We start from the raw sequence: 26,210 nt of genomic DNA on the forward strand, positions 1-26,210 counted from the left end.
AAAGCATTTTTAACATTATAATTGTTATTATATAATTTATTATTGATAAATAATTAAATACTTAATCTGTCATATTTTTTTTTTTATATATGATATGAAATAGTGTCATTATATTAATACAAAATTATCTAGTTTAATTAAATTCTAACTCTCTTTAAATTAGGGCATGATAAAAGGCTTACGCGACCTCTTTTAATTGATGTACCATTAAAATATTCCAGATTTTGATTTTATTAATAAACTCGAACTGTAGTTTCCAGTGCTAGTTTTTCATTTTTATCTTACTATTGCTTGATAACGTGGCGATGTACTTAATCTAAAAATGTCGCAAAATCTAACAAGCTCTCGGTTCTTACCACAAAGTATTCCCGCTTGCTACAACCTTCCTTTAATCCTTTTCGCCACCAAAATGGTTTTTTCCTCTTTTTAATTAAACTTTCAGCAAAAACATGTTTCTTGAGATGATAGCTATTTACGTTTTAATCAGACTCCTCTGCTTGCAGCAACTTGCCGTATACATATATGTATATATATTTTCCATATGTATCAGCTCTCTAGATTAACTGAAAGTATCGAGGACAAAAAAAATATTCTCCAGCAAATTTATAGTGTGTTGATTTTTTGGATCCTACTTTTTTCAAAGTTTATGAAGTTTCAACGTTTTTATAAAAAATATCTTGATAGTTAAAAATCTGTGAAGTACCTACATGTATCTTTAAAACTAAGCCTTAAATTTAAAAGTTTAATAAAGTAAAGTTTAATGTGTGTGTGTATGTGTGTGAAAAAATATATATATATATATATATAAATAATTTCAAATATTACATTTTTTAATTATCTATTTGCATTTTTTTTAAATGGAATTATATAAAAACTAAATACCGCGAAAACAAAATTTATGATGACTGTTGAGGATTAAAGCGAATCGTTCATGTAACAATGGTGGAATTAACGGAAAATCGAGCACTTTTCGCGAGTCCTGTTTGAGGTGAGACGCTAAACAGTCGTCGACGCTCTTTTCCCAGCTCGCGGGCATTGCGCTATCCGCGCGTAATCCCGCAGGGCGGAATTCTGGGGCGAATGTAAACAGGACAACTATGCAAACACAGTCGTTCCTGTGAGTTTCTACCGGACAGGACGCGCTGTGGTGAAAGAAGCCGCTTTTCTCTCTCTTTCTCTTCCTCTTTCTCTTTCTCTCTTCCTCTCTCTCTCTCTCTTCCTCTTTCTCTCAGCTGAGTATCGTTCACATTTTCGCATACATGCGCTATTTTACTCGGTCCCTTCGTCTTTCTGTCTCTGCTCTCGTTTTCTTTTTTGTCTGTTTTTCGAGCGGGCGTGCGCGCTTACGGCGTCACGCTCCGACCAACCCGCGGAAGTTGAATCCTGTGACAAGAGTTCGTACGTCGAGCGTCAGACCGCAACTTGCCCCGCAGGACTTGTAGACGATGTTCTGATAGTAATATTAAACTTACCCGGTCTCTCTCGATACCCCTCGGCGGCCTGGTTTACGGACTCTCCCACACACTATTGTGCGGCTTCGATAAGTGCGCATTTTACAAAGGAGCTTACTCCCTGTTCGATAAATAGCATCGATGCATTGGAAATTGATGACAGACTGCAGCGATTTCGACGGAACAGAAACTGTTTCGAAATTAATATACATGTTAATTAATATTCATTAATAATAACAAGACTGGTGACATTTATCCGAAAAGAATTTGCCATATATGTTTATGAATGGAAAATTTTTAAATTAAATTTTTAGAACGGTCACTCTATAAATATTCTATTAATTCGATCCTCTGTTTCTTATATAAACGTGAATTTCGTATCACATTCTCGATGCGTTCTCTCTCTCTCCCGTTGCTTAATATTAGATCCACTGGAACCATTTAGTTATAGTAGAGGTTTCTTTGAAAGGCACAAAAATACTTTCGCCGTATATATTCTTGAATTCAAATTCACGTGCGATGAATATGCAGAACCCAATGTAATTGCAAATGCGCGGAACACGTACCGCCAATCTCAGTTACTCCTTCTACAGTTTCATATTTCGAGGATGCCGAAGCAGTTCTCCTTAATTTCGACCGTTTTCATCTTATTGCCAAGATACCAACCGTAATTTATAGAGAATAGTAAAGATTTTCAAACAAATATTACGCGTTAATTGGCCACTTTAGTTCGACTTCGCTACTTCGTACCACAATATTACCCTCATGTTTTACCCCAAAGTGCTTTTTTGGCGAATTATTAAGACAAAAATAAAATTAACGATTTAAGACTACACATATAAAGTAATTATAAATATATCTTTTATATATCGTAATAAAAAATAGAAAAATTAATTGCGTTAATTAATTAAGTATACAAATTAATCCCAAAGTGAAAGAAAGTAAAACTAAGTAATGAATATTTGTAAATTAACAAATACGATAAATTTTAAGTTGAATTATATAGTATGGTACTTAATAATGAAATCAGATTATTATCAAATATAGAATGCAATAATTAATTGCAATTATGATGTTCTAATTTTACACCGAGCAGTATTCGTGCTCGTTAATGTATCATTATTAACAGAGTATGTAAAAAATTTATTTTTGTTAATTTGTGAATACACAACACACAGATAGTGGTTTGGATTATTATATATTTGAAATTGAAAGTTATAATATCACATACTTTCGGACGACAATGTTCCTTCCTTCGAAAATAGTCACACCCACAGTATATTCCATCGTTCGATCTTCGTTCGATGTCCGTTTCTCATCGCGGAAAGTCGCTCGTTTCCTTTGTCTCGACGTCGTCATTGTCATCCAATAGCGCCCGCTTTTACCCCAATCGCGACAAAGGGGTTTGAGTATCGGCGCTTCTGATGGAGCGGCGCGCTAAGAAATCTGATTGTAGAGCGACGACGAGAGAGCGAACTAACACGTCTCTATTTTTCCCGCGGCGTCGTCGTCTCGTGGCCGTGTGTACCGCAAAAACCCCATTCCGCCGTCTTTTATTATTTCCCCGCGTCACCCTCATCGCACCGTCTCGCCGTTGCTTCTCTTACTCTCGCCCTCCGTGTGCTCTCACCTCTCAAGGAAATATCACGACTATTTCAATTTCCACTGATATTGCTGGCCGATAGACGAGCGCCCGGGGTAATTCTTTATTTTATATACCACGCCTATCCTACGGCTACGTCGTCTACACTGATTTCGAACGTGTCTCGAAATCTTTCGTAACCACATACATTTAATTATATGGGAGTGATAGTGTAGCTAACGCCCGTATAAAAATAACCGTTCATATAGTGTTCAAATGCGAATTTTATATCTTAAGAATAATATATAATAAACATTACTTTTTTCCGCGTTGAATGATGATATACGTATATTTTTCATTCAAAATTAATATACACAAACTACTTGGTTAGTTTTAAGATCTAACAGAGTCTCTTGACTCGAAAAATATTGCTAAAATATTTAATTGTCAAAACTTTATAAATCGAAAATATACTATGTCAATTAAATTTTGTAAGAGAATTTTGGATTGATAAAAGATACTATAAGAAATAAGAAGATGCATGAGATAGGATTATCGATTTTTAATTTAACAATTAGCAATTATGACAGTTGGTAGATATGTAAGAAACGCTTATCAACTAGTTACTAGTGATATGTATATGTAAATGTACATATACGTATACGTATATGAAGATGACTATAATAATCTTCGTTACTGTTCTATTGCCGCGCGTTTGCAATATATTATTCTACACGACCGTTCACAACCGAACCTGAATTTGCAAACTATTTCTGCAATCTAACGCCCGCGTTCCCAGTAACTCGCATAATTCGGCCGATACTATTTCCAGCATTTGCATAGGCCAGATACGTTATGAAGCGAGTCGCATCGCGCGCGTGTCGAAACAAGAATCAATATCCAATAACTTAATTCCGTTTGAATTTTTTTTGGAGCTAAGGAAATTACGTTCTCGTACGGTTAAGTTAAAGAAAATCTTCATTCTTATCGTATTCATTAGACCGATCTATTACTTCATTACCAATATTGGTCTATTCAGCTTGAATGAGAAAAGTCGGCGCGTAAAGGGTAACACTTTTAGTGGAATAATTTTTTTCACACTTCTCTCTCATCTAAATATATAAAAATTCTCGAAGTAAAATCGATTCACGCGCGTAAAGAGAGTATGTCAGGAAGGCCTTCGGTCTTCGTAAGGGAATACATTTACCTTATATAACATGGGAAATTGGCAGGAGGTATTTCCTAATATCGAACGCGCGTCCTCCCTGGAAAAGAATGTCGGTGTGATATCACAGAGAGAAAGAGGAAAGTAGCGATAAAAAAGAGAGAAAGAGGGGGGAGTGTGCTTTTACTCGCCGAAAATCTCGCCGAAACAAAGGATCGTGGGATAGAACGGAGGGCCTTGATTTCCTCTCCGCACTTTTTCGATTAGGAAAGTCGTATCACTGGCGTTTATGAAGTGCGCATTTTTTACGAGACTTCGATCGTGTCGTGACTCGAATCGTTTCTATTCGTACGATGAGGTAAAGTCAAGTGTGAAAACGAAGCGAATCGAAAAGTGACTCTGTTATAAATGAATGACATATAACTAATATTATTTTGCTCCATTCTGCTGAAATTATTTTTATAATTACGAAATAAGAAATATTTAAAAGTTCTTAATAAATAAAAATTATTCAACTAAATTAAGATAATTTTATGTAGAAATAGATGAATGCCAAATATTGTGTCGTAAATTGTTATAATTCAAAGAAATTAATTTACGTAGCGTTTTTAGAAGCTTGACTTAAAATTGTTTTGGTTTATTATATATATTTTCTTAATGCAATATTCTTACATAAATAAATATACTAAAATTATAATATCTGAAACAAGTTTGTCACACGATAGCTAAAATCTGAATACAGAGATTAAGATTTATCTTTAGAAACAGGTTTTTTTTCAATGGTAAATGAAGCTATAAGAATTCTCCGTTAAAATGGGATATACTTAGATACTCAATAACATAGTCGTACATTCTGCGATGTTTGTTAAACTATCGTGAAATGCTTGCGCTTGCTTGGTCATAAATAATTCTTATATGTACATTCATATGTTACATTTCTCTTGGGAGAGAATGCAGTTTACCTGTCATCGCTCTTTTCTAGTGATAAGATAGTATAAAACAATATGCTATTCATTGACACAGTACGATACGATATGTAGTAAAATATTAATATAAAAATATTAGAATGTTTGCTGGAAGAAGAACATCTCGAGCGACATTAATAAGAAAGAAAAGAAAGTACGAGACGTTGATGAAACAAGAACAGACAAGCTCTTTTCGAATGTGTATCTGTTGACTATTTGATAAACTTTGAAATAGATTGCGTAAATATGGAAAATGACGTGCATACATATGGGCCATTTAAGCGGATGTAAAAGTTACGTCTATTTATCCCAAGGGACAATGAAATATTCGTCAATGAAAGTTTCCAAATAATCATTTTGAAAAGCCTTGTACATATATATAGAATAAGTGATTTTATTAGATATCTTTAAAGAATTTGTAATATTAATTCTAAATTGCTCTTGTTTAAATAAACATTGTGAACGCGAGTAAACATTCATTGAGCAGGAATTAAATATTGCTTTGAAATTTTCCATGAAATATTCTGTTCCACTCTGCGTTCTCTTATTGCACGGCGTTCTCGCAATAATCGATTTAATTAAATTCTCGGTCTACAGTAGTTATCGTCGGAAGTTCGCCGATCGATCCCGTTTACCTGCGAAACTTTAAACGCACACGCGTTATGGCGTAAATATAATTCTGCGCAACGAACTGCTCTATCCGCGATAGACGCGGTGCATTAGGCACACCCCGTGCACGCACCTCCGATAATGCATGGAGGATACATAAATGTAACGGAGAATTTAAGACAAATATTTGTTTGTCCTATGGCACGCAAACTGTTCGCGCTAAAGCTTAATCAACAACGGCAATCGATAAAGATAAAATTCTTACAAAAATGAAAACAATAATTGAAAATTATATCTTCTAAGAAAAAAAATTAATATAATTAGTGTTATTTTTATCTAGAGAAAAGAGAGAAAATTTTTATTTATTATACGTGTGATTGAAAGAGTCATATTAAGATTTGAATGATATATTTTTTTTTACTAATAAGAGATTTAAAAGAGGATTTATTTTTATTCTTGAATATTCTTTGTTTTTTAATTTTTTGTCATATATTTATGCAAACAAATACGATTATATCAGATTAAATCCAATTTTTAAAATAGAGAAAATAATTATATCGTTCTTACTATAATTTGCGATCTTATATACGAGATTTCGATCAATCTAACGAGGAATAAATATAACGGGAACATTTGTTTATCCTGTAACGTGGTACCCTGTCAGTGATATTCGACGTGGACTCGGGAGACAAGTTGATGGGATGAGTTAAACTTTTAACGAGCTTTCTTCCTTCCTTCTCTCGGTCTTCTTAAAGTTTCTCATGAACGGGTGCAATCCCTGCCATGCGTTTCTGTTTCATCGTGTTTCCCGTCGACGAATGCCGAACTTTCTCCTATCGTCCTGCGATGACACAAGTCTACATTTATCCGCGAGCATCCATCCATCATGCCGCGAGCTTCTCGGTGCGAAGAGATGCGTGATTTATCTGCTCGATGAATACGCTGGTTAAAATCGTTCGAATGAGAAAAACCGACGGTACCCACGATGGACGTTTGCGTTTGCGTTTCGTTTCTTTGTTCGGAATTAAACGCGATTTTATGGCATTTTTCTCTTTTATATCCAACATTATTAATGTGATAACTATTACGTTATTAGTTTAAAAATTTATTGATTATAGCGGAGGCATAATAATTATATAATATTTACAATAAAGTGTTGTGTCTCTCTTATAAAATATGAATAATTTTAATATATAAAATAACGTATATCGAACATTTTATAATTAACCAAGATTTTGTCCAATATCAATTATTGTCATATTCACGTATGATTATTTTTATTCGAATTACAATCATGCTATAAATCTTTCCATTTCATGTTGAGTATAGCATAGCTTAGAAAGCACTTTGATATTTATTGCGACGTATATGGGATCCATGCAGAGTGTACCACGCATTATAGTCGTATGGCTAGTATAACGAAAAATAATATACGTTCTTCCTCTCGTTCTCTTTCTCTTTCCCGCTCTTTTTCTCTTTCTCCGAGCACGCTTCCGGCACGCGGCCGAGATTCCCCGCGATATCGCGAGAACGGCAATTATTTCGTTGGAAGAATTTTCCTGAAACGTTTCCGGAATTTTCGCGCAAAGTTAATGGAATTCGAAGGAGAAAGTTACGAACACGGCCTCGAACACCTGCCGTAATAAGATATTTCGTGTGCGTGCGCGCGCATGTACAGTTGTTAGTGGTGGCATTCCTCTGGAAATAATAATAATTTCACGAAACTTCGCTTTTCTTCCGCAGCATGCGACTGAATAATGTTATTAAATGCACCGAGCTCGCGTGCTCGTGTACAAAACTGAACTGTAAAGGCCACGACAAATGGAAGTTTCCTTCAAGAAATGTTATAGATTCCATTTTCTTATTTTTTCAGATATTTATATATGTTTGACAGAATACTTGATATAAAATTAATTACAGTATATATTATAGTATATTAATTAAAACATTTAAGAGAGAGAAAGAGAATCGCATTTATTTCATTGTAGAAATATTTGTAATTGCAATATTAATTAACAAAATCTAGGTATTTCATGAATGTTTAAAAAGAAAAAGTCTACTAATTAGGAAAACAGAAAAAAATCAAAGAAATTTTAAATTTTAATCTTAATCGACTCTATGTCCAAAAAAATGCAAAAGTTAATGATAAAATTTTAAAGCTTTAAATGTGAGATAAAGTTATACGAGATGCAGCGTCGAAAATAAGAGACTAATAAGAGGTAAAACCACCGCAGTCGAGAGACGGTACAGATGCTCGCGGTCACGACCCACTCTCTCGTTTCTTCCTCTCCTCAATGTCGCGCATCCGGCATTCGGCGACTTCCCATGCCAGCAACACGTGATATCCCGGAGCTCTCTCTCGCCGCGTCAAAAACCCGCATGCGTGCGATGCATAAGGACGAGCGACAGGACGAGCGAGCGACGCGCCGCGATTTCTCGAACGAGAATAGGGGTGCGCGGGCCGATCGGCCGATCATGCGCGAGCTTTCCGAACTTGCGACCGGCCCGATAGATCGGCGGCCCGTGTGAGAGAGTTAGTCAGTGCAGTCAGCGCAGTCAATGCAGCCGGCGATCCTGCGGACCCTCTCACGGAACCCGAAAGCGTCGATTCCGTTAGCGGGAAAGTATCGCCGCGAGGGGTGCGTTTCGAAAAGGCACTTTACCGCTTCAGGAGTGGCTGGACGAGTCGATGGTGGGGATATTATAGCGAGAGAGAACCCGAGAGTGTGAGAAGAGAAAAGAGAGGTAGCAGGGGGATGAGATAAGCAGGGGAGAGAAAGAGAGAGAACGAGAGAGAGAGAGAGAGAGAGAGGGGGTCAGGTAGATAAAGAGGGTCGCGGGAGTGAGGGAGAGGACGGTCCGGAGGGATGGAGACCGTGAGAGCGTGAGAGGGTAGCGATTGTGCTACAGTCGCACCGCGACACCCCCACGAGCGAAACCGCGCGCGGCAGCCCGCACTTCTCGTATATAGAGTTGTGTACGTGTATATTGCAAAAACGGGTCCGCGGACAGTGCTATGCTTTTGAGACCGCGATTCGTAAGGTGTCCTTTGTCCTTGTCGTCGTCGGCCTTATCTTCATTCTTGTCCTTCAAGTGGGAGCACTAGTTTGCGAGAGCCGTTCCAGCGCATCGTAGCGCAGCGCTTCTAATGTGGTGAGTCTTTTTCTCGTATAAGTGGTCTTACAAAAAAAATTTTTTTTTTAACTTTACAAAATTAACGGGAATATATAGAACATATGTTTAATGTCAAGAAGCTGTTTTAATCTTTAAATGATAAACGGTTAAAGGCCCGCTTTTGATGAAATAAAAATATGAATGAATAAAAGTATAATCTTTAGTTATATATGAATGTTTTTAAATTTAATTTGTTTAAATGGATCTTTTGGGATGTGAGATTATCAAGATATTACATGTCGCGAAAGTTAAAAGGTTGGAAATAAGACGGCGTTCGATCAAATATTTGCTCAGAAAAAATCGATTTTGCATTCCCTAAATCTGTACTCAAAAGCAGCGCGCATCCCTTAGAATATTTTATTCGGATTTCGATAGAATATATTTTAAAGTTCAGGATTAAGACTTCCAAGCAAATTTTTCAGGAAGATTGTTTTAGAAATATGTGATAATATAATTTTTTATCGTAGCTCATTATTATGCTTTTACATCAACTTTTCTATAATAACCGGGAAATATAATTAAATATTGTGCTTACAATATTGAGAACAAATTACTTTGTCATATGTTGGCACGAAAGCTGATATGTATGTATAACGTATTTTGAAATACCGCTCGAAAACACACAAGTTGGTGACAGTTCCCTGTTATTTTTTATAGCGATGACTAGATGTAAAAATCTGGCTATAAAATTTTTTTTAGTACACACTGCATTATGCATCTGCCATCAAAATAGATTTTATATTTCAAAATTTTTATCTTTGTTTCGCGTGATTTATTTGACTCAAATGAATGCATTTAATGTATATAATATTCTGGATATTTATTAAATGGATGATGTGTTTTTAAATATTATTGTTATCTATATCGCTCTAGAAATACACTGAAGATAAATTCTAATCAACGGAATTAAATTTTCTTCGCCAATTTCATATATACGTTTTATATTGAATTTATAAAAAATTTAATTTAATTTATTGGAATTATCTGAAAAAATTTACGGATAAAAATAAAACTTTAAAATAATATATATCATATACTTTTCACACTTTCTTAATATTAGAAATCGATCTCGATGATGAGTTTTTTTTTAATGTCACAATCAAAAGACTGGGATATTGAATGTATTAGCAACTCACTATCTTATTAAATTCCTTAGAAAGAAAATAATTTTGTAGAAGATTATGGATAAAATTATTAGCGTTATAGCACAGATTCCGCAGTGTTTCTTGCAAGGAAATTATTTTCGCAGACATTTAACCGGTTGGAATTACAAACGATATAGCGCTCAGTATTCCCAAGCCGAGCGTTATATTGGAATAAATTCGTATTCGGTAATAGCCGATTGAGGAGTTATCTTTCGGGATCATTTATTGAAACATCAAGTCGTTGAAACATCGTTAGGAACATCGTCAAGGAAGAGACGCGAGCTTTTGCACGGCGACCTGTTGATGATCTTTCTCCGGCTCGGTGCGTTTCAAGAAATGCCCTCGGGAATTACGCGCACGCTTAACCCTTTCCTTACAAGTGTCGTATTCACGATATTCTATGAATTCTATCTTCTTAAGATACTAAAGATATTAAAAATTAATATAAAAAAAAGGTTGCACTTTTTAATCTCGAAATGAAACGAAATGTTTTGGAATATAATTATACTTTTTACATAATTGGAAATTAAAGCAAGTTTACAAAACAATACATATAAAAATAAATAATTTTCTTCTTTGATTAATTTCAAATAGATATTACTTTAAAATAATATTAATTTAATATTTTTAGTTTATGTAAAATTTATAAATTTATATATTTATATACATATAATGAATATTTTAATATTGAAAATTCAAAAATTCTATTTTGTATATTTTATATATATACGAGTACATATATATGTATATATAAATTCTTCTCATCTAATTATTGATATAATCCCTTTAAATATTGTCTGGGTTTTCGATAACTTTAAATAGAAACCTGTTAAAGATGTGTAGTATCTTGGCCGATATATCTTGAATGTCCGATTACAATATGTCCAAGTATTGATCATAATGCTTGCTAAAGTGTTGCAAATGTTTCTTTGACAGAATCGCACTAAATTATCACAAAAATTTCATTAGTTCCGCGACCAATGGAACGCTAAAAATAATGTTTAAAGAGAAACTAGCTCGGTTGCGTTTCGTCTTTATTGTAAGCGCATTTAGTAAAAGTAAGTAAAAACTTACGAATTTCTCACTTCAGCTATATTAGATTTTAAGATACTCTGATTTCTTGCGCGAACATATTTATCGATCCCGCATAAATGAATATTGATAATAGACTGTAATCAAATTCGTCAGTTAAAAATATGCACCGAATATTTTTGTGTTGCTTTTGCTATTGTACTTCTCAATTTTTAAGATACAAAGCAAACAAATTCAAATTATTGTTATAGATATTGATGGTATAAATAAAAACAATTTAAGAAGATTAAACGCGGTTAAACCTGTGATATGTTTATTCGATTTTCATCTCTATATTTTATATCTATAAAAACTCAGAAATTACAAATCTATTAATTAATAGAAATTTATTATCAAAAACTCAACACATTTCTCTTAAAACACATCCTATTTCTTTTCCATCGTTCTTCATTATTTTTTCATTACGGCGGTAAGAAGGGTTAAAGTGTCGAAGAATAAAATCGCATGAATCCAGATAAAACTTGAAGCATCATAAATGGATGCAACTGCGCCGAATGCACGGATTTCTTTCGATCGCTTTCCGATTTCTTCTATGTAGAAATGTATATATAAGAAACTTTTCTTTTTCTCTTGTTCTACAACGCTTGTTCCGAGCATATGTGTGCCAATGTCTCTCGCGAACTTTGGAGTACTGCCAATGACTTTTGGCTGACTACTATAGAACCTGTTGATGACTCTGTAATTCGCATTTTCTACATTCAATCAAAAATATTTTTTGTCAATGGCTTTTTAAGCTTTTTCTGCAATACTATAACTATATATGCACACACATACACACATTCGCACTCATATCCATAGAATAAATGAGTTATTATAAAATAAATTATGTTAGAATAAATTATTATAAAATAAATGAGTTATTTCTTTAACATTTTTAATTTCTTATTTTTAAAAAAGTTGTATATAAAAGCGATGGGATTGAAGTATAATTTAATATAATTTAAAAAAAATTATATACTTACAACTATTTTCGTAAATTATAAAAATAATTATAGCACAAGGTAAAAAAGAAAATAGAAATTTGAGCGCGTTCTCATGAATTCAATGTGATACAACTTTTTCATGAACTCATCAATCTGCTTTGATTGTACGAGGAAAGTACATTTACATTTCATTCATCTCTCTCGCGTTTCTTTTTTCTTTAATTTCTTTATTTTCCCGAGAGAATCCGACTGAGCTCGTGTTTCTTATTCAGCACATGTTCGCAGTATTTTCAGATCTAATAGGACCGGAGAGCTCGTCCCTGGTTCTATCTTTTCGCCGTTTGCCGCTTTTCCAATTTTTCGCGTGCGCGATCCGCGTGCTGATTTCACGCGGCCGTAACTTTTTCGTACGACGATTCGACCGACGCGGAATAACGCGGTGTTTCTCGATTTTAACACGCCACTGACCGTCTGATCGTTACAAATAACAGTAACGTATAACGACGTGCAATCCCAGTCGATCTGTCTGGGAAAATAGTTTTCCGGCGAGCGCAGAAGTGTATCGTTCGCAAAGTCTCTGTGGGCCGATTATTGCGGCTGCGTTTAATTTCTCAGGAGACAAGCGTAATTGCAAGCGAGTTAGATACCGTTTTCAGGCGCAGGTGTAAACGTCGGTGCATTATTCCCGGTCATAATAGCGCTTCGTTATCCCACAGTTAAATATTTGTGCTTATTTGCCGCAATAAAAGTTGAAACGAGAGAGATATGAACTAAAGATAAAGAAAAATAGAAAAGAGAGAAACGCAGAGAGAAAGTTACTGATTAAGTATATTGTCTATGAACGGAAATAGAAAACAATAAAAGGGAGCAAAATATAACAGATACAAGTTTTTAAACTCTCTATAGCGTTCGAAATTAAACGTTCATTGAAAATACGCTCGCGCAAATGAAACGAAGTTATGACTGGTTTTTGTGTTTTGTTGCAGGCGCGTGTTGCTCGAATATATATACTGCATATATACATATATATAATCTTTCGTATAGTACAGTGTAGTTTTTTTGACCGTGCTTAATGAAATTTGCTCTATCTGCAGCATCCTAATGAGATGCTCGCATACGGCGTACTTAATCCGCATGAGAGAAACATTTACATTCTAAAGTACGAATTCATTGTTTCGCGCGTGCGGTTAGTATATTCGCCGCCGTTTCACAGACCGCAGCAAGACGGATTCCCTTAAATTTTAACTATTCTTCTTGAGATGCTCGCTACTACCCGCCGTCGGTGTCCGACAATAATCAAGCCAGCGTCCCTGCACTATTTCCATTTTTTTTTCGCGACGTAGACTGCTAGCTTCCAACTGGGACGTAAAGTCGACGACGAGCTTCTTAATTATTTTTCTTACGACGAGTGCGCGGGCGCCTTAAAGGGCGTCTTAAAGATCCACCGAGTGAGAGACGTTTTTCTTGATGTCCTTTTCATTTGTCTCTCTCTCCGCGGCTTACATCTATTCTGAATTTAATCCCACGCGTTTCGTTCTTACCGCGTGACCGACCGTTTAGGACGGGGACGAATGCAAATCGTTAAACACGGCCGTGTAATCCGCAATTTTATTTCTTTTATATCGCTTTTTCAGTATCTTTCTTTTTCCTCAACGCTAAATAAAGCTTACTAATTTTTAAATGCATTAAATATTGTATTGATGTTGCTTTTTACACTAGATAAAAAATTGCCGATACTCAATTATCTTCAATTGTATATAATAATGAAGTAATTTTCAATGAGTAAGTAAAATATTGCAGTCACATTCTTTTTTTTTTTCTTTGCAATAGTGAAGCGAAACACACATCTACAAATATCGAATTTAAATTAATTATGGAATATCGCAGGATATTTGAAAATATTATTGCAGAGCTCGCGCGAACCAGGAAATTCTACTCTACCAATTAACCCAGAATTCTCAACTCTATCAACCCTCCGCGAGATGAGAGAATATCGTTACAACGTTACCCCCGTTTCGTTTCGCGAGCGAGAAAATGTTCTCCACGTGGGTCAGGAAGTGGTCTCGGTGGTGGTAAACGAAGCGCTGATATCTTTCTCCCTCCTTTTTCCCCGCCACCTATTTCTCGTCCGCTGTTCTCGGGATGCGTTCTTCCGGCATGGCTGATGGGCCCCGTCCGTCCGTGACGACCATTAACCATCTCGACGCAATTTTCGCCGGAGCGATGGAAAAACTTCTCGCTCGTCCGACCATGTGCGCGCGCGCACACATTCACGCGTACGTACGTGTTGCACATCCGGTAGCAGCCGGCGCGCTAATGCCCTTCGTATTTTCCGTATTTCTCGCGACCGACTTGGCCGATGGCCCGCGGTCCTCGGGGACGCGTCCGAATAACGTAGCAGCTGAGTTCCCTCCTTGATATTCGAGATGCGAGTTGAAGATTCGCGCTGATCCGATAAATCGATTCTTTTCTAGTATAACCAATGTGATCCAAGTTTTACAACATGCGTGTCACGGGTGACTTTCTATTAATACTTTTGATAGTCTTTTCCAGTATTCGAACGAGAAATGAAAAGTAATTTTCCAGTAATGCATTTATAATTGAAGCAACAGATTTTTTTATCGTATAATTTTTTCTCTCTTATATACAATTTATTCTCTGGGAAAATGATATATATAATAACTTTGAAAAATACATTTTTATTTCTTATCATCGTTTTAAATAGAAACACAATTTTTATTCTGTTTTTACATTTTTTATAATAGTGCAATCAGTGCTTCAGATTTAACAAGTTTAGAGTAAACAATCGTGCAGAGATTGACGCGAGTTAATTACAAATCTTGCGCATTCGATCTTTAAAGATGTGACGCAGATACACAGTTCTCGCGATGTTAGAAAGAACGAAATCTCTCTACCTTTCGTGAAAAGGAAGGAAAGGATTTCGACGGGGAGCACGCGTCCTTCCGTCGTCCTTTCAAGGTGGGAGACCATCGTCGCTGGATGATTGCCAATGAATGCTTAAATGGAAAGAACCTGTTGATAATGGTGCGATATAATATTCAGTTCGACTTTCGCTCCTTCTGCCACTCCGCGTCCTTCCTTTCGCCGATACGACATTACGCGATTTTTATTCGCTTCCACGTGACTTAATGTCGACGGCATACTGTGCGATTTACGGTGTATACTGGAAAAAGTATCGTATGATCAACGAGCTCGCATTTATCGTTCATATAGAGACATTAATGGTGAATTTTTTGCGATCAGTAGTTACAATCTGTACAGCGACAGACAGATCTGTGCGAGATGTTTAGCGACGTTTATGAATTTCAAATTGTCAGAGTAGAGTCATATAAAATTTTTTTTTATTTTTTATATCTAGATAACAAAAAATATAAAAAATAAATAAAAGATTTTTTATATATGTTAAACTTTTACGATCTCTCGATATATGTCACCGAGAATTTTTTTATGTCTGAATGATGATCTATGATAAGATTTAATAAGGTTTTTCCATTCATCCTAATTGGATAATTAATTGCTAAGATATATTCAAAGTACCAAAATAATATAAGCAAGAAATAATGATATATATTATATGTACAATAATGTTATATACATATGTATAATGATGATATAAGCAAGAAATCGTGTCCTAACTGATGTGCGCGATACGAAATGGTACTTATTTTATGGCTTCTCGAAGGGGACGGATCGGGACGCGAACAACGTTTCCGCAACATATCCGCAACGTCGACCATTAAACGGCCATTTGCCGTGCAAATAATAACCAACGCTTCCGACGTTCGTCTCTTTTTTTCCGCGACCGTCGAATTTCAGATTGCACTTTAATATCGGCCGTCCGCTTAATCCGCGATGACGCTTTTTCTGGGATTTCCGAACGCTTTATTACAAAAAAGGTCCCGCCCCCGTCCGATGGACGGCAGATGTCACGCGCGTTGTTTTTTTGTCCTCGTGTTCTCTCGTGTGTCGTAACGTATTCGTTCGATCCGCAGTTTCGCTCGGTGAACAGATTTCTGGCGAGGACGGTGAAAATAAGGCACGAGTTCGTGGCGCGCTGACAGAACCAGAAGGAAAAACGGAATTCCGGGCCATCGTGTGCATCGAGTGCATCGAGCACATGCACGCCAATATGGACGAAAAGTCGAAAAAACCTACGAGATATTGCGACAGAGAGAGAGAGAGAGAGAGAGTGTGTGTGAATCTACATGAATCGTCTTCTCTTTCTGTCTCGTTTCCTTTCTAATATATTATACGATTATTATATGAGAGAGGCATATTTTAGGCATATTAAATTAAAAATTGTGCTTCTTGGAATTATTTTATCTTGATTAATAAATAGTGTTAAATTAAAGTATATAAGACTAAGCAAATTATAAAAAAATGATATAGTCTGTATAATGAATAAGGAAATCGGGAGCGTAATTTATATCTTTTCGGAAGTTCAGATTCTTCTATTAATTCGATATCGAATAATCTTTTAACCGTTTCCAGTAATAATAAATTGAATGCGCCAAGCGCGGCGCCTGGTTCTTGGGAAAATTCCGGATTATAAAGTCGGCGACGACGGCGCCATACACTTCGCCCCTTAGTCAATGTACTTAATGGATAAACTTTGAAATAAACGCTCGCCGATACAGCTGCCTATGGACATATTATACCGTCGAGAATTTTCGTCCTTCCGCGAAGCCGAAATTGCTATATCCTGTCTGTGCTAACTTGCTTGCGCGACTATTATTGTCTTCTGCATTTAAATAATTGGCTGTAATTTTCGTACCAGCTGTTAAAAATGTGCTTTATATGATGTGCTTTATACGATGTTACAGATTTTTATTGAATCAATATATAGAATTATCTGTTTCCGAAAACAGATTTACGACGTGTTTATTACTTGGAAATTATGTTTGTTGTTAGAATATAAGTTAAGATATAATCGATTTTTACATTCTTATGTGAGAAATATATATGTTAATATGCGTAAAGCAGTTTTATTATTAGAGGAGTTCGAATTCTCTAATAATTCTAATAATATTTTTTTAGTTTTATTCTTTTTTTTATCTTGATATTCTGTTCGAATTCTTTGAAACTGATTATTGCTATTATTGTTGGTCATAAGTAAAGTGCAAATGGATGGTCTTTTAATAACGATGAAACTAACATTAGAGCGGAAATATAAATACGCAAATAATTTCGACGTGTTTCGAAGAAATTATTCGTTTAAAAGCTTCTAAAAGTTTTATAATTTGTTTCGCATATCTTCTGTCCTTTTCTTAACAAATTGTTACGTGACAACAAATCGTTAAACTTTACGTCTGTCCATGACAGTCTTGTAACTACTACTTCGCGTATTTATTTTTCGTTTTTGCCTTTACGTATTTGCTGAAAACAAAGAAAACGGATTAAAAATTGAGGCGTGTAATATAAATCTAATTACTTTGTTACAATTGCATCAAAAGATTAACTGTGCAAATGTGGAAGCAAAAATTTATAATTTTTATATAATTTTACATTATTTTTATTCGCGATATAAAGTATAAAATCGTAGGTATACAAATCACATTTTAATATGATTTAATTAAAATTATTTTATATATTATTATATTATATTAATTTTATTATATTATATTTATAATATATTTGCAAAGATGTAAATATACGATCTTGTTTATTTATGTAAATCATTAATTTTCTATCAATATTAATTTCATATACTGCTAGCAATATTATTAATCGTATTAAAAAGGACGTCAATACTAAATAATCCTGTTTAGTTATACTAAACTACCTAATTTTATGTTTTACTTCAGCCGACTATAAACGCTGTGCTTGAAATTCATTTCTCCGATGATGTCACCCGACATATTGTCGCAGGTTCGAGCGATAGGTTTTGCTCTTCTTTGGTGATCTTCGGTTACAAGATAGCGAAGCGCTGAACTTTACATCCGGTCCCGACACTTCTTGCTCCGATTCCGTTCTATCCCGTCGTCCCAAACGTCTCCCAACCCTCTCACTTCTGTCTGCAATGTCTCCGGTAACCCCGAAGGATACCGCACGCGGGCGTGCCGAGCATTTCAATAAAAGACACCCCTTGAAGCAGATAACGTGGCCGCTGGCCACGGAGCTGGTGAACGTACGTAAAACGATATTCACCCTCACCCTCACCCTCATTCACTCTCTCTGGTTGTCCGACAACGTACGTTCCTCGCGGGCATTATTTCTGTTTTAACAACGCGACGACATGTGATCGTGCAAAAAAAGAAAGAGAAAGGGGGGTTGGAAACTGCGAGTACGGTAATTTACAGGCCGAGCGACGGTCGCGGAAATTCATAAACGGATTTAAACAGCGAATGACAGGATGCAATCAACCGTGATGTTCTTCTTTAGGATTATAGCTATTTCGTTTTTATCTTTTTTTTTGAATTTTATTTTTTCTTTCTATTTGATTTTACGTGTCGATCGTAATAGTTTTATTCGATATCACAGCAGTTTAAAAAATGCATGGACATTTTGTCATAAATATGTATATATAATTTTGTGAAATATGAATATTCAAGTTGTTCCCTACAAATATAAATTTTTGTAGATATAAACCTTTTTGAAAATGTAAAATGCTGACAAATTAAATAATATTTGAGAACAGATATTTCGAGAAGCATATACTTACTGCAATCGTAAAAAATAGATTGTATAAAATCTGTCATCTTTTATTTAACTAAATTAATTATTTTTATTTAATTAAGTATTTATAGGAAAACAATTATAAATCTTAAAATATGGCATGAGCTTATTTCTTATACTTTATACTACTAGGTAAACAAATTCTGATTTTCAGAAATATATAATATATAACTAGATAAATATCTCACTATTCCATGATTTAAATCTTTTTTTAAAGATCTTTTTAGACAATATATAATATAATTCACGATAAAATTCTATTTATGATCAATTTTCTTGTGATTATATTATAGATATTGTGATATGCACATTTATATTAGAATGCATGATATATCTGCTCTCAAACATCACCATTTATATTTTAACATTTTGTATTTTTACATTTTATGTTTAAAAAAGAATTATATCTTTAGAACATAGATTTGAATATTCATATTTCAAAAAATTATATAGATATATATCTATATGTTTATGATAAAATCACGCATTTTTCAAACCGCTGCAATATTGAATAAAACTGCTAGCGGGCTTAACATTAAATTTCTATAATTTGCACAATAGTGATCGGTAGAAAATGAATTACATAATATATATTTTTTCGATACAGAATATATTATTTTTATCATAGTATTCAGTATTTTTCACATTAATGTTTTTTAGCTTTATTTTTATTTAAAATTATTATATTTATAATATATTATGTACATATGTATGCACATAGAATGTATATAATATATATGTAGAATAATTGCAAATTTTTCTCACGAATAATATAAAAACTAGTTAATATTTATAATATATTTTATAATATGTGTGTGTGTAAAACAATTTCGTCGTTTCTTAAGTAAAATGAGTATTTCGTCGCTTCCGAGCAAAGAATAATTAGCGCCGCTCCGCCTCTCCTTACCGAGCAACTTGTCAAACAGCTTATTGGAGTCCTTTTTCGCAAGGAGCACCTTTGGGCGCTCGTCGGAGAGGATAGTCGGCGTAGATTTATTACACCGTCGAGAGAGCTTCTACCGCCGCGCGAATTTCCTTTCTCGCTGCCTTTTAAAGTACTAACAATAGTCGTCTGCATTGACTCTGCACGCTCCTTTTTTCTCACGTCCCCTAGATCCCCATTTTTGGGAAAAATTAACCGTTCGCTCGCAAATGCAGTATTGAAACATCAGAATCGAGAAAGGAGAAAATCCTTTGCGGAAAAAGGACGAACACGCGGCTAGATATCGCTGGCAAATGCGACAGAATCAAATCAATCAGTTTATCGATTGATTTCGATTGAGCTCGAAACGTGGAGGGATGCGGAACGCATTCGCGTTATAATCGTGTAATAATGGTATTGACGTGATCGCGCCGTTTTGTCGAACATTATTTCGATTCTAATGGACTGGAAGAAGGAAAAGGAACGAACTTTTGCCAGAGACAGAACAGAGGGTTGTTCGAAAGAGATATTCCGGGTCTCTCTCAGAGAGAGAGATTCGTGATAACCGAGTTGAATATCGCCAGCAGTGCAACACAACGATTGACGGTGCATTAAAATCGAGTCGAAATGGCATATCGGCGAGCTCGCGGATGCATTTGCGATCGCGGATACGCAATCGCGAACATTTCACCGTGATACGATTCTATTAAACGGCAGAGCGAACGTTAAAGATCGTCTCTCCAAAATGCCTTTTCGCCGAGCTTTCGGAGAGCTTTCACGATTGAACTACTGTAAGACGGAATAATATCGATATACCAATACCGCGGTAACGTTGATCATATCCTTGTAAAATGGCAATTTCACCGTCGAAATGCATCTCGCGTTGCAATAAACGGCGGCGGCATTATATCGTTGTCTTGCGAATGATTTCTGTTATATTGGTAATGTTTTATTTCATGAGATATTCGCGGCGTGTGTATATGTTCCAGCAAAGTTGCAAACGTTGTAAAATTCTGTAATAACATACGGATAAAGAAAGAAAGAGAGATAAATGTTACATCCTCTCGTATATTTTAAGATCATAGATTTTAAACCACCGCTGCAATTCTGCGATACTTGCGAACATTCAATGATGTGTAATATAATCAAGTCACAATTACTCGAACGACTTTATATAACTTAATTTCGGGGACTATATAACTTAATTTCTCAAACAGTATTTTATAAATGCTATTTTTGTCCAATTACTTTTTCGAATATTAGAACAGAATGGATCTTCCAGTTATCATTTGTCGTTCCGAAATTCTATTTCCTTCGACAAAAAAATTCCGAATGTCTCGCAGAGAGAGAATCGCGTCGCGCGTAATGGGGAACAGGGATTCTCCGCGTGCTTCGCAGATGGAAGCTCGCCATTTTCGAATAAGTAGATGGAATTCGCTCGGGACGGGAGTGCGCGAGAAAACGAAAAATAAAGAAAAAAAAAAAAAAAAAAAAAAAAAAACAAGAACGCCGGAATTTAGGAAGAACCGATCCAGAAAAATTTCGGTCTTGACTCGAGAGAGTAAGCGCGGCCGAAAACGCCAACGAGTGCAAATCTTGATGTGCTCTCTCTTTCTTTCATTATAAATCTCTCACCGAAAGTGCGCGGTAGAAAGAACGCGATGAATAGCCAGATGCCCTTTTCGGACGATTTCTCGATTTTCCCGCTAACTCTCTTTCTCTCTCTCTCACCTACGAATTTCTCTCCCCGTTTCTCTTTCTCCCAGGTTTTTTTTTCTCACGCGCGCTCTTGCATTTTGCAGCTCGTCATTGATTCAACCGTGCGGTTTCTCGCTGCCAAATCGGGCGACAAATCCCCATCGTCGAATCGAACCGCTTTTTCTCTCACGATCTGTTCTCTAATTAAGACCGTTAAGGAAATGTCGGTACATTCGCCCACGATACGCTTTATGGGTTTACCTTCAGTTTCGCATCTTTGAGTCGGTTGAGTTGTTGCCTTGGAGATACGCTCTCGTAAATAACGACGTCGTCCCATAATTTCTCTTCACTATTAAAAGCTACGAATAAGTACTTCTTTGTTCTCCAAAGACGCGATATATTGAAAGTATTTTTCCTGTTTTGTCTTTGACAGATCGCAATATTTCAAGCAAAAAAAAAATGTACCCGAGAGTTGTACCTAGCAAGAGTTATTCGTGGAGAATAAAATTCTGTACTGTGTGCCAAGTATTATTAAATAGACTATTTTTCATTTTGAGAGATATTCAATCTAAGTTGTGGATATATAACAGTTTAATTTAAATTGCGAATATAACTTTTTTTTTTAGCGAAAAGTTGATAATCGTCGCAATTGCAGAATTGTTTAACGTTTCGAAAATCATGGAGTTTTGAAGAGTATAATATTAATCGGCTACTCCGTACACATACCGAGCACATTTCATTTTGTCAGCAGCTCTCCGCTCTGTTGCAAGATAAAAATGCGAGATAATTAAATGTCACATATTTCAGGAAAATTAATCCGTTATATATGTCCGAATTAAATTTTTTCGTGAAATTGAATTCACCTTTCTAGGTACGGTATTAGCATCTCTTTTAATTTCTTTTTTATCACGTTATATAAAATGTTCGCTCATCATTTATGAAACGCAACGAATATATGATGGATAAGAGGACTAAAAAGAGAACTATACAATATCGTGAGTCTCTTTCTCCGTCTCTCTCCTGGTTCTTTCGCTTCATTGTTCAGTCGCTGTTTTATCTAAAGGCCTGCCCCGTGGACGCGCGGTCGTGTGTGAACCAAGACGCACAGTCGTCGCCAGATACAAAACGCAAATTACGAAATAATAATTCAACAATAGTGGGAACAATGGTGGAGGGATAGAGAGAGGCGCGCACGTGGCGCGTATCGGCATAGAAAAACTCGACTGGCTCTCGCTCTTTTTCTCTTTCCCCTCTCTCTCTCTTTTTCTGTGTATGTCTCTCTCCAATGCTGAAGCGTTATAAATTGCTCCATATGCACTGCATTAGAGTATAACGCGGCGGCTCAACCGCGCACCGGACGTACCGCGTATTTATTGCGATAGGTTTTCGGGGGCAAAACGCTGCCCGCCGAATTTATCGTCGCGCGCACAAAAACCACTTCCGCCTACCTCCCTTTCTCCCTCCGTTGTCACCCGTGCCCTCGTTTTTTTTCCAACTCCTCTCCCTGTTTTTTCGCGTATGGTACACGTATACGCACACACGTGGATTTTCTCCCTTTTTCTTTCGCTCCTTCTCTTTAAATCGCCAGCAAATCGCAAATTCCCCAGGTACGCAAAAGTTTTAACCTTTATCCAGTCTTATTCTTTAAAATTGATTTTTGAACCTACTTTTTCAAGACACAGATCAGCAATTTTATTTTTTCTAAAAGAATTACATATATGTATAATACACGCATACGTATATATAAAATGAAATAAATAGTGTATAAATTCTGACATTTATTACAAAGAAAGTGTTTATTTAAAAAATGTTTAGCATTTCTTATTTATTGCATATTCTACATTTATGTTTATAGAAAATATAAACGTTACATTTTTCGAATTTTATAAAATATTTTGATTAATTTATATCATGTTTTGTTCTATACTTACTATGAGTTATTCCACCCTTGTTAGTATTATTTCCAAAACATGCACAAAAATAAACATCCGTTCATTCATGTACACGTCATTGTCATCATTGTTGTTAATCCCTGTTGTTCTCACGATGGGGTCGTTAGCAAATATCCTGTCGAATGTTTCATTCGCTTTTCACAAACAATTATATTCAACCGTTCGTGCCACGAATTTTGAGATGCACGCGCTATCAAACGTACCACTCACGCGAAATGCGACGTTAACTATGATCATTCGTAATATTTTAATCGATTCCGAAATATAATTGAAAATTGTGTTACTATTATATATTTAATATTATTAAATGGTCTTTTAAATTTAAATGAATACCGTACTATAAAATATATCAAAATTTAAACAATGCCGCGTTATAATTCATTAAATAAATATATTATTAAATAAATAAATCAGTAAAATTATAAAAATAGGAACAATGTTTTTAAATAAATAGGATTAACATTAATAATAATATCATTTATATTGAAAGAAATATTTGTTTCAATTTGAAACATTTTGCCCCTTTATTTATTTAATGAATTGTAAGAGTTTTGCATTGTTTAATTAAACTTTTGATATATTTTACGGTTACTTATTATATTTATAATAGCTATATATAAGTTCGCATTCCTATACACAAACACGAATAGCATCAAAGTAGCGCAGAGAGCAATTCAAATAATATGTTTAATATCTCTCATTGTAAGCACGTAAAATGCATTAAGACATTTTTTATTTGTAGCGATTACATTTTTTATGCGAACAAATTGTACTGCGCGTATACTGCTTGCATTTTCAAGTGGCAGTAAACCGCGACGGATCCCAAGAGTGCGATCAGACTAAATATATTTGAAATAATGGCAGATATCTGAGGTGAATGTAAAAGTAAAAGTTGCCTATACTTAGCAATTACCGAAACAATTACTTTGAATGGAAATGCGAAATTTATAAAATCAGAGCCGATGTCGCATCATTGACTGCTAATCGAGTGATCAATGACTCTAAATCATATTTAAGCAGAATATTGTTTTTTTTTTCAAACACAAGAATAAATTTTAAAATAAGCAATCGCCTTTAATTTTGCATAAATATTATACGGGGTACTGTGCTTTATTACAAATACAACGATCTTATTAAAGTTATCGCATAATTAATCGCTATAGTAAATAATATATTATTCATGATATAATGTAATATGTTGCATTTTTAATTTTAAACAAAATGCTATATCAAAATAACGTTTCGCAAGCAAACAATTTTCTAGTACATATATAATTAGAAAATTGCTAATACTAAAGCATACATTGAAATGTAGCGCATATTTTTTTTTACATGGTAGTGTAAGATAATTATGCAGTAATACGTCCATTAAAAATATATATTTTCCTCGAATTTCAATCTTGTTATCTCGCTCCGCTTTTTTTCGCGATGATTATGTCTGACGAGCACGACTGGACACGCCTTACGAAGGCGCATTCTTTTTCTATAAAAGATGGAACGAGTTTTCTCTTTGGTGCTTTTAACGGGTAAAATGCTTTCAGGATGCTTGATTTTATATATCTTTCTCCGCCGCTTTTCCCCGGACATAACCCGAGCCCGTTGAAGCAGAGACTCGCGAGACTATTTTCATTCTTCGAAGAAACGCCTTGTTTCGATACGAACAAAAACGCTATTATTATTTGTACAGATTTATCCTACCATATTTTCCTTCACTTGTATCATATTTTCAGATCTTTTTCATATTACTTCGATTGATAATTTATTATAAGTACGAAATGCGCGTGTGCGCGATAAAATGCTTATAACTTTCAGTGAGAGAGAGCTTTAGAGAAATTGCTTTGCGTATAATATAAAAAAAATATATTAAAAGAGAAATCTCTCCTTTACACATTCATACTATATGCTTTATAAATACTAAGTAAGTCTTAAAATTTGAGTGCTAATACATAGTAAGTCCAACAGCTTCATCGAACTTTCTCGAGCGAACTAAGTCTAAAAGCCTCGTTCTCAAATCGCGTTAGCGTATACTGAGAACTTTGTTCGCACTTTCTCTCTTCTCAGTCTGAAGCGGTTAATTAGTTCGATCAATCTCGACGCTAGGCCGAGCCATTTGCACGCGCCGCGAGATGAGGCTCTAATGTTTCCGCCGCGCCGGGGGTTGAAATCTCTTTTTGCCGGCCTGATTTCATGGGTAACAGCGAAGGGAAATCGATATCACGATGATATTCGAGAGGTCGTACTCGAAATTCGAATTCCCCGGTCGACGATGGTGCAGCCGATTATCGGCGGCGACGAGCTCTGCCGCTGACCGCGTTCTGATCACCCCTCACCCCTTCCTCCCCCCCGCCGTTACGTGTGTACATCGAGTGATTAATGTGCGTGCCGATAGGCGCGAGCGAGCGAACCGGGTTCGCGATCGAGAGGCCGGCCGATAATTTATTAAGATCCGAAAGGCGAAACACAGCCAGGGGACCACCTGCCCGATCATAGTATGTGCCGATTCACTGCGGTCCGATCATACGCCAGGCTTATCCCTTATACGGGAAGAGGAACGTTTTTGAAAGATTAGAAATAAAAATCATTTTTCGCGACTTGTTGAACGAGCAATATCAAAACTAACTTTTTTCCGTCATAATATATAAACCCAAGAATGACGATACAAAATATTTATTATACATAATATTTATACTCAAAACTTGTACGGTATCAATTTATTTTCTTTTATTTACACTCAGCGCGTTCTTCTCGATTACTTCTTTCGACTCAAACGACGCACTTTTAAAAAAGGGGGGGTTTCTTAAACTCTTTTCTTTTTAGATACTTCTGCTTGCGGCAC

At 35.5% G+C, this 26,210-nt stretch overlaps 1 protein-coding gene across 1 annotated transcript in view; it reads left to right on the forward strand.

The window, feature by feature from the left end:
- Positions 1–8,311: 8,311 nt before the first annotated feature.
- Dip-lambda (Dpr-interacting protein lambda) overlaps positions 8,312–26,210 on the forward strand; it is a 155,918-nt gene continuing 138,019 nt past the window's right edge. The window contains exon 1 of the mRNA XM_083050786.1: positions 8,312–8,925. The gene's annotated coding sequence lies outside the window, so the exon portion shown is untranslated. The remainder of the gene's footprint in view (positions 8,926–26,210) is intronic.

The sequence above is a fragment of the Prenolepis imparis genome, unplaced genomic scaffold (genome assembly GCF_030444845.1).
Source record: "Prenolepis imparis isolate NDT839.2.m4 unplaced genomic scaffold, iyPreImpa1.0 SCAF_1, whole genome shotgun sequence".
In the NCBI taxonomy this organism is placed as follows: domain Eukaryota; kingdom Metazoa; phylum Arthropoda; class Insecta; order Hymenoptera; family Formicidae; genus Prenolepis; species Prenolepis imparis.